The following is an 11,120-nucleotide window of genomic DNA, read 5'->3' as shown; positions in this document are numbered from 1 at the left end:
AAGGGCTCTAAACAAAACAGAATAAGTTGTATTCATAATATTTTAAAAATATTTCATAATGATAGTTTTTGTTTTTGAATAATAAATACAGGTAGAGCTTCAGTTTAGAAATTCTCATTCATTGTCATCTATCATAAATATCTTTATCTTCCCTTATCTGTTTTTATTATTTGGTCAGTTATTGTCAAAGAAATAGTTTTTACTTTCTGAAAGAATGCAGATCTTGTATTTCAAAATGAGATATTTTTTTCTTTGTACACGTACAATCATAGTTGAATATAAATCGCGGAATCCTGTGTTTGGCAATGTAAAACCACCCTTGTACCCAGAACAATGGTAGTTTACAAGTTGAGTTTTGAGATATTTTAACACAAGTCTTTTTCCTCATAACCTTTTATTTTATTGATCAAGCACTTACAAATGAATTACTTCTTGCATCATTGTATACAGATTTAATCTTGAAAAGTCTCAGATCGATTATTTGTGGAGAAACAGAAATGTGTCTGAAAGAAAAAGATAAGCTCATGATTATTTGTCTTTTCTTTGTTCCCTTATTCAAGAGAGTCTTCTGCTTTGCCCAAAAAAGTTTGTAATTGACATTCTTTGTAGTGTTAGAATGGAAAGCTCCACATCTGAGAACTATTTTAAGCACAAATGCTGGCAGTCCTTTGTTTTGCCCCAATAACTTTTTGTATATACTCTCCAAATAAAGAACCACAACATTTATATCTTCTGCTTTAGTTACAAAACCATTTTGAGTAGGAGTAACTCAACTGAACAGAGAGTACTAGCAAGATTATATTAACTTAATGTTTAGATTGAAAGTTTAGAACATTCATGAGATGTGGTAAAATGCTTGCAGTAATCTCTTGAGATGATAATAACATTTTGACCCTTAACCAGGATACACATTTTTCCTTTGAAACATGTCTGAATATGAAATATGTTATCCTGCTTCTGAAATTCTATTACTGATTTAATATTTAGAAAATAAATATTCATGGATTCCCTTCAGAATGTTAGTTCATTATCCTCTCACTTGACATGTTCACTGCCCGTAATGTCGATGATCGTACACTCCTAGGTGTCATTCATATACTCACAATTAGTTTTTCCCTCTCTTATGCTATTACAAGCTTCTGAGATTTCACTTTTATTCTTAAGAATATTATACATAGATCAGTATCTCTTTCAAAGTAATCTCCCCCAGCTGATAACACTTGTTCCAACGTTCCTGCCATTATCGGAAGCAATGCTTGAAGTTTTCATTTGTTACGCGACTAAGTGCTGCTTTCACGTTATTAATGATAGTTGGAATGTCATCAAATCTTTCCTTTCAAGTAAATTTTGATTTTTAGGATCATGAAAAAAATCACGGAACAAGATCGGGAGAATATGGGGTGTGTGGTATCACAGGAATGTTTTTTTCTGCAAAACATTATTACACAGATACAGCAGTGTGTGAAAGCACGTTGTGATGGTGAAGAAACCAGTGACCATTCTACAACAGCTTGTGGTGGTTTCTTCTAACTTTCAAGCAAATTAAGACCTCTTTGTGAAAGACCTGGTTAACTGTCTGGTCATGAAGTACGAATTTATGATGCACAATTCCTCGAAAATCGAAAAAATACGATGAACATTGTCTTCACATTTGATTGAGACTGTCGTGCCTTTTTCAAATGTGGAGGTGATGGATGACTAAAGTTTCGTTTCAGGGTCATAACCGTATACCTATGACTCATCACCAATAATAATAACGTTGATGAAATCAGGATCAATTTCTAGTCTTCTTTCCAGATCCTACACACTTGTCGGCGGTAAAACTTTTGGTCATCCGTCAACAGCTTTGAAACAAATGTTGCAGACACTTGACGCATGCAGAGTTTTTCAGTTGAAATCGCCTGACACGATCAAAAGAAAAGGTCCAGTGCACTTGCAGTTTTGCAGATAGTTAATCGTCGATCACTTCGAATTTTTTCTTTCACCTTAGCGGCCTTTTCATAAGTGGGCAATGTCGACAATCACGCAGAACGTGGGTCATCTTTGACCGATTCCTGGCCATCTTGGAGCATTTTATCCACTGATAAATGACAGCCTTACTTAAGCAGTCATCACCAAAGGTAGTTCTTAACATTTCGAGGATTTATGTTTCTCCTTTACTATTTTTCACAAAAAACTTGATGCAAACACATTGCTCTTCTTTTCTGTCCATTTCTATTACGACAGGGGTAAGAGACACGTCTGTCTTTAAACACGTTTTTCACATCATGGATATAAGGTCTGGAGAAATGGCTTGCTGCTTCTGCACTGGCAACTGTAACAGAAGAAGTCTTAGAACTTTATCAGACCTCGTATAGCGTCAATACCTCTATAACAGTGGTTCTTAACCTTGTTGGAGGTACTGACCTGAAAGTTGCGTACTTGCATTCACCGAACACTTAGTAATTGAAAAAATAAAATGATTTTTTCAAATTAAAATCGTAAGTAGATATTTTATTAGTGCACAAAATGAACCATGCATCAATTGCACACAATATCACTGTGTTCAAAGAACAAAACCAACAAAACATGAATTTCACACAAAAACATAACTCAATGAATATTTACTGCAAATCAATGTGACTGTTGCTGTTGCCTTTCAGAGACAAGTTCAGAAATGTGTCTTCACGTTAGCAAGTGTCACTCATATTTTTGCAACAACGTCTGTTCCTTTTCTTCGTTTTTATGTTTACCATTCTCAAAAAGTATTGCTCGCAAAGATACATTGTAACAAATGGAACAAGTATTTCAAGGACTTTCTTAGCAATAAGAGGGTATGCTACAATTTGGTGACACCAAAACGTTGAGAGCATTATTGTTCTGAAAAGTTGTTAAACCTGGCTCTGCTGAAGTTCAATGAATTCGTCGAGGTATTCATCATTGGCATCTGCTGTCGCAACACTAAACGTGAACGGCTGTCTCACCCATGCTGGATATGACTCTGGTGGAAAAGTATTCGTCGAGAGACTTTGTAAGCTCATCTAAGTGCATGGCAATTGCTTGCTTCTGTTCCCTGGGTACAGAAATGTCTCTGATTTCAGACACATCTTCGATCTGACTTACACAGTCATCCAGCTTGGGAAAGTTTGTGAAGTTATCATTCTTTGTTCATCATTTCCATAATGGTAGCTTTTTTAGAAAAGCCTTCAGGTTTATTTCTGCTTTGATGGTGTTGACTCCACCACCCTGCATCTGTTGATTGAAAGCATTAAAGGTATCGGCCATGTACGCCAAAATGAGAATGAACTCAGATTTTTTGAAGCAATCTACATGACAATGTTGGTGCTCACAAAAACAGGGCTAATTCCACATCCATGGCAAAAACACGATTCAGCACCTTTCCTCGGGATAACCACTGAACGTTAGAATGGTACAGATGTACCTCGAATTCAGAGCCCATTTCATTACATAGCTCTTTGAAGATGTGGTGTTTCAGGGCACTATTTTGCACAAAGTTCGCACATTCCACTACAATTTTTAATACTTCTGCCAGTTTTGAAGGCAATGTGTTTTTTGTTGCCAACACGTCTGTGCAGAACACAGTGCGCTACAATGATGTGTAGTGCATCGGCTTTCACCAGCGCACCAAAACCAGAGTTTCATCCCAGCATGACTGGAGCTCTGTCCGAACAAACTGCAGAAACCATATCCCACAAAAGATCGTTGTGTCTAAAGAAGTCATTCACAAATTTCTTCACGTTGGCTTCCTTAGTTGTTGTTGTAAGAGGCTTACGAAATAAAAAATCTTCTTTTATCTCGTCGTTCTTCACATAGTGCATGAACACAACAAGTTTGCTTAGATTGGAAACGTCAGTGGTCTCGTCGACTTGAAGGCTGAATTTTGCTGGGCTTGAAACCAGATCTGCAACTACTTGAACCAAGATGTCATCGCTCATGTAATCTATTCTGCTGCTGATGGTGTCATTTGAAAGAGGAATTTGGGAAAACTTATTTTCAGGAGCTTTTCCCAGCATGATATTTGCCATCTTCAATGCAGCTGGTTTTATGAGTGCTTCACTAATGGTGTGTGGTTTGCCCTGCTTTGCGATCAAGTACGCAACTTCGTACGATGCTGTAAGGATCGGTTTGCCAATGGGTACAAAACCGAGAACAGGCAAAGCAGCCTTTTCATCGAACCTGGCCCTCTTTAGCATTGTGTTCTTATATTTCCCATCCCCATGTAGCTTTAGGGAGTGTTCTCTCAGTTTTGCCAGTGCTAGACTAGAATTGCTTAACTTGGCGTTGCAAATCATGCATTGAGGACGCTCACTCCCATCATGTTCCGTTATACACGTGAATCCATATTGTACGTATTCGTCCGACCACTTTCTGTTTTTGCTCGACACAGTGTGGAGGGATTGAAAGATTAGGAAAAAAATCACAAATGACGCACTATTACTACAGTCACAAGTCGACTGCTAAGTGCACAAAGTTCCTTGCAGCACAAATATTATGGCCAAGTGATGTGGCATGATGAGCCGCAGCCAATGATGGCCAAGTGGAGCATGACGTCACGAATCATACGAGTGGAGTGAACAAAACGGAGGCACGCAGTGTGTTTGTCTTGACCTCCACCAAACCCCTGAGACTGACTCACCGAACCCGTGGGGTTCGTTTGAACCCAGGTTAAGAACCACTGCTCTGTAACTATACTCGGACTAAAGTAAAATCGGTTTATTTGTACAAAGTAATTCAGTAAGCACAAAAGGAAACGAAGGTTCATATAATTCACAAAATCCTGATTCACTTTACACTTTACGACTATCGTATTTATAACCTTGCATCGAATGTGCGAGATAAAACTATACCATCTTAAATATTTCTAAGCATTCTCTGCCATCTGACTAATAAACAAATTACAACATTAAAAATGTCACTTGAAACAGTACTGTTAAACTCTTAATCAATCTCCACCTATTATGTTAAAGTATAATTTATTATTTTATAATAATGTTTGTTTGTTTGTTTTGGAATTTCGCACAAAGCTACTCGAGGGCTATCTGTGCTAGCCGTCCATAACTTAGCAGTGTAAGACTAAAGGGAAGGCAGCTAGTCATCACCACCCACCGCCAACTCTTGGGCTACTCTTTTACCAACGAATAGTGGGATTGACCGTAACATTATAACGCCCCCACGGCTGTGAGGGCGAGCATGTTTGGCGCGAACTCGCGACCCTCAGATTACGAAGCGCACGCCTTAACGCGCTAGGCCATGCCAGCCCCCTTTGATAATAAAACAGAAGACGATGAAAATGTACTGTAGATCTATTGCAGCTTAAAAGTTTTTATGAAAGATCGTAAATTATAGTTTACTTACAAATCTAAGAAGCTTTAGTTTTTAAATGAGCATAGGCACAGGTCTGCTTAAGAATAAAGACTGAAAAAGAGAGTAAACTGTAGTGATTAGTTAGTTGGGAGAGTATGAAAGTCCTTGCATGTCTGGTTACTATTAGAAACTATACTATTTCAAACTTGAAACTGAGTTACAGGTGCAAATTAGGTTGTTGAAGTGGTGTATCAGCTGATACCTGCAGTATTATAAATGACTGGAACTAGTAATTTTGCAGTAAGTCTAGTGGATAGGTGGAAAAGCAAAGATATTGCAATGTTACAAAAGAGACATGGTATTTGGCACACAGCGAGCATGTAACACAGTGATCGAGAAAGTACAACGGATAAGTTGCTTATAAGTCGTAAAAGTTTATCAACAATAGATAAAGTGTAACAAAATGCCTCATGTAAATTGTAAATGTGGTTGCATACTTTTAATAAAAAAGGAAAAGATTGCTAGACAGAAAAGTCCTCGGACATACAACGATGGGAAAAGAGAAAATTACCGTCAGACAGAATAGTAAAGTCCAAAGGTAACCAAACAATGCGTTAACGTACAGACTTCAGTTTAGGAAATCCACACCTATTTTCAAGAGTACCTTGCGAAGAACGCTGCAACAAATTAACTATCATCAGGAGACTATTGCATAAACCACTAGACTCCATTACGAACAATGAAAGAAACCTTGAGCGGTATAAATAGGCTTTTATTCAGGCAAATTGTGGTTCAATACATTGTAATATGTAGTTACTAACAGCATAATTGCACAATCGACTTACCAACTGATAAATATAGAATTAAATCTGTATGCAATAACATGGTAAATAAATACATTTTAAAATAACTAGAAAATAACTTGTAGATTCTTGCGAAAGATTTAAATTTATTTTTACTATTTTGTTTTCTATACCCTCATTTGTTCAGCAATAAGTGAAGATTTGTAAAAGTAAAAACAGATTCAGTACCCACCAAGGTGGGCACAGCAAAATACCCATTGCGTAGTTTGATGTTCAACAATAAATAAACGAAAAAGTGCCATCACTGATTTTTCCACTTTACTCCTCATTTCCCTCTTCCTTCTTTTCTCTTTTTTATAAAGTTTTCCATTTTACAATCAGTTCTAGCTATTTTGTCAATGTGACTCACTAACCTTGTTCAGACTATTTTAGAAAAAGCGCTGACCTAGTTTAGTGAGCCTAACGAACATTAAATTGTCTTAAGGACTAGCAGATGGACAATTAAATTTTCACCTTCTGTTATTAAAAAGAGGAGATCAATATTTAATATAAACAAGTGAATTATGTTTAAAACGGATGATGTAACAGTAATAACGATGACAACATTTTAAAGTTAAGTCTGTTTATGGTAGTTTAGTTCTTTTGTTTAACTATAGGTAGCATTCTATGGACTCTGTGACCAGACTTAATGGTGGAATAATCAAACTTTTCTAAGAAAATTCAGTTTTAGTTATCCTGTTTCCAGTGAGTACAGCATCAAAATGTACAGGTTATTTAATTTCAGTATTTAACACTGCATCTGTTACGCAATTTTTTCACTACAGTACCATAATGTCAAATCCTCAAGTAATTATTCATAGTTATATTCTCAATTAAGTACGACATGTTGCGTAAGCATTCTTACGTTTAACAAAGTATTAAGGTGACCTGTGGTTATCATTACTCAGTTACTTCTTAGTTTCTTGTCAGTCACTGGAGTACTCTTGACCGTTGTAATGCACCTGATGACCTAAGGAGGTTGAAGCATTTGTTTTAAAAAAAATTAATATCCATATTAGACGCCTCAACAATGTATACACGTAGAGAAAGATATCTTCTTGAAAAATTGTCCCTATAACGAAATTCTGTTTAGTAAAACGTATTTTCCCATAGGTTTCTATTATATAATTGTAAATACGTTCATACTGGATCAGTTTTGGCTCCAAGACCTAATAAAACTTTAGAATATAGAACACTGGTTTTAAATACATATTTGATATGAATGGCTTCATCAGCTAGAAATGGCGTCGGATGTGTCATGAAATTATTTTTCTATTAAAATACATAGATTTCATAACTCCGCTCTGGCATGGCCAGGTGGTTAAAGCGCTCGACTCGTAATATGAGGATGCGGATTCGAATCCCAGTCGCACCAAACATGCTCGCCCTTTTCAGCCGTGGGGCGTTATCTCACTATTCGTTGGTAAAGAGTAGCCCAAGAGTTGGCAGTGGGTGGTGATGACTAGTTGCATTCCCTCTAGTCTTACACTGTTAAATTGGGGAGGGCTAGCGCAAGTAGCTTTCGAGTAGCTTTGCGCGAAATTTAAAAAAACAAACAAAAAAACTCCAGTCATGGCAAACGGTGTAACAGTCAGAAGGGATGTTGCAAGTTGTACTGATGGGATTTATTGTCTTATGTACACGTTATCTACACATAGTTCCAAGACAGACACTTATGATAAGTGAAATGTTTTAAAATGCAGGTTATTTTGGATAAAAACATTTTTATAATCATTATGGTTAAAGATTTCGTTAGCAAGTCACATTTGCTATAACTACAATTAGGTACGATATAAAATACAAGACCAAAAGAATGTAATAGTCAAACGTATAAAAAACAACAAAAAATGGACTAACTCACTGTGCTCCTATCATGAACCACACACTGCAGAACTGTACCTCTTCTTACCATCATGTTTCTTCATTGTTACCAATCTTTGCCACTCACACACTAATAAGTGTGCAGTATTTCACATGCGAGTTGCTTATGTTTGTTCAGCAGACTTAGTTATTAGTTCGTTATCACCATCAGATTCCATCGAGGAACATAGGGCCGCAATCGCTTGCGGATTCTTCAACAAGTATTTAAGTGAGTAGGTTGTTAGCCAACTGCACCGAGCCGTCCATAACTTAGCAGTGTAAGACTAAAGGGAAGGCAGCTAGTCATCACCACCCACCGCCAACTCTTGGGCTACTCTTTTACCAACGAATAGTGGGATTGACCGTAACATTATAACGCCCCCACGGCTGTGAGGGCGAGCATGTTTGGCGCGAACTCGCGACCCTCAGATTACGAAGCGCACGCCTTAACGCGCTAGGCCATGCCAGCCCCCTTTGATAATAAAACAGAAGACGATGAAAATGTACTGTAGATCTATTGCAGCTTAAAAGGTTTTATGAAAGATCGTAAATTATAGTTTACTTACAAATCTAAGAAGCTTTAGTTTTTAAATGAGCATAGGCACAGGTCTGCTTAAGAATAAAGACTGAAAAAGAGAGTAAACTGTAGTGATTAGTTAGTTGGGAGAGTATGAAAGTCCATGCATGTCTGGTTACTATTAGAAACTATACTATTTCAAACTTGAAACTGAGTTACAGGTGCAAATTAGGTTGTTGAAGTGGTGTATCAGCTGATACCTGCAGTATTATAAATGACTGGAACTAGTAATTTTGCAGTAAGTCTAGTGGATAGGTGGAAAAGCAAAGATATTGCAATGTTACAAAAGAGACATGGTATTTGGCACACAGCGAGCATGTAACACAGTGATCGAGAAAGTACAACGGATAAGTTGCTTATAAGTCGTAAAAGTTTATCAACAATAGATAAAGTGTAACAAAATGCCTCATGTAAATTGTAAATGTGGTTGCATACTTTTAATAAAAAAGGAAAAGATTGCTAGACAGAAAAGTCCTCGGACATACAACGATGGGAAAAGAGAAAATTACCGTCAGACAGAATAGTAAAGTCCAAAGGTAACCAAACAATGCGTTAACGTACAGACTTCAGTTTAGGAAATCCACACCTATTTTCAAGAGTACCTTGCGAAGAACGCTGCAACAAATTAACTATCATCAGGAGACTATTGCATAAACCACTAGACTCCATTACGAACAATGAAAGAAACCTTGAGCGGTATAAATAGGCTTTTATTCAGGCAAATTGTGGTTCAATACATTGTAATATGTAGTTACTAACAGCATAATTGCACAATCGACTTACCAACTGATAAATATAGAATTAAATCTGTATGCAATAACATGGTAAATAAATACATTTTAAAATAACTAGAAAATAACTTGTAGATTCTTGCGAAAGATTTAAATTTATTTTTACTATTTTGTTTTCTATACCCTCATTTGTTCAGCAATAAGTGAAGATTTGTAAAAGTAAAAACAGATTCAGTACCCACCAAGGTGGGCACAGCAAAATACCCATTGCGTAGTTTGATGTTCAACAATAAATAAACGAAAAAGTGCCATCACTGATTTTTCCACTTTACTCCTCATTTCCCTCTTCCTTCTTTTCTCTTTTTTATAAAGTTTTCCATTTTACAATCAGTTCTAGCTATTTTGTCAATGTGACTCACTAACCTTGTTCAGACTATTTTAGAAAAAGCGCTGACCTAGTTTAGTGAGCCTAACGAACATTAAATTGTCTTAAGGACTAGCAGATGGACAATTAAATTTTCACCTTCTGTTATTAAAAAGAGGAGATCAATATTTAATATAAACAAGTGAATTATGTTTAAAACGGATGATGTAACAGTAATAACGATGACAACATTTTAAAGTTAAGTCTGTTTATGGTAGTTTAGTTCTTTTGTTTAACTATAGGTAGCATTCTATGGACTCTGTGACCAGACTTAATGGTGGAATAATCAAACTTTTTCTAAGAAAATTCAGTTTTAGTTATCCTGTTTCCAGTGAGTACAGCATCAAAATGTACAGGTTATTTAATTTCAGTATTTAACACTGCATCTGTTACGCAATTTTTTCACTACAGTACCATAATGTCAAATCCTCAAGTAATTATTCATAGTTATATTCTCAATTAAGTACGACATGTTGGGTAAGCATTCTTACGTTTAACAAAGTATTAAGGTGACCTGTGGTTATCATTACTCAGTTACTTCTTAGTTTCTTGTCAGTCACTGGAGTACTCTTGACCGTTGTAATGCACCTGATGACCTAAGGAGGTTGAAGCATTTGTTTTAAAAAAAATTAATATCCATATTAGACGCCTCAACAATGTATACACGTAGAGAAAGATATCTTCTTGAAAAATTGTCCCTATAACGAAATTCTGTTTAGTAAAACGTATTTTCCCATAGGTTTCTATTATATAATTGTAAATACGTTCATACTGGATCAGTTTTGGCTCCAAGACCTAATAAAAACTTTAGAATATAGAACACTGGTTTTAAATACATATTTGATATGAATGGCTTCATCAGCTAGAAATGGCGTCGGATGTGTCATGAAATTATTTTTCTATTAAAATACATAGATTTCATAACTCCGCTCTGGCATGGCCAGGTGGTTAAAGCGCTCGACTCGTAATATGAGGATGCGGATTCGAATCCCAGTCGCACCAAACATGCTCGCCCTTTTCAGCCGTGGGGGCGTTATCTCACTATTCGTTGGTAAAAGAGTAGCCCAAGAGTTGGCAGTGGGTGGTGATGACTAGTTGCATTCCCTCTAGTCTTACACTGTTAAATTGGGGAGGGCTAGCGCAAGTAGCTTTCGAGTAGCTTTGCGCGAAATTTAAAAAAACAAACAAAAAAACTCCAGTCATGGCAAACGGTGTAACAGTCAGAAGGGATGTTGCAAGTTGTACTGATGGGATTTATTGTCTTATGTACACGTTATCTACACATAGTTCCAAGACAGACACTTATGATAAGTGAAATGTTTTAAAATGCAGGTTATTTTGGATAAAAACATTTTTATAATCATTATGGTTAAAGATTTCGT

Source organism: Tachypleus tridentatus, chromosome 1 (assembly GCF_004210375.1).
Source record: "Tachypleus tridentatus isolate NWPU-2018 chromosome 1, ASM421037v1, whole genome shotgun sequence".
In the NCBI taxonomy this organism is placed as follows: Eukaryota; Metazoa; Arthropoda; class Merostomata; order Xiphosura; family Limulidae; genus Tachypleus; species Tachypleus tridentatus.
The sequence above is the reverse complement of the archived record's forward strand: the minus strand, read 5'-3'. Positions refer to the sequence as shown.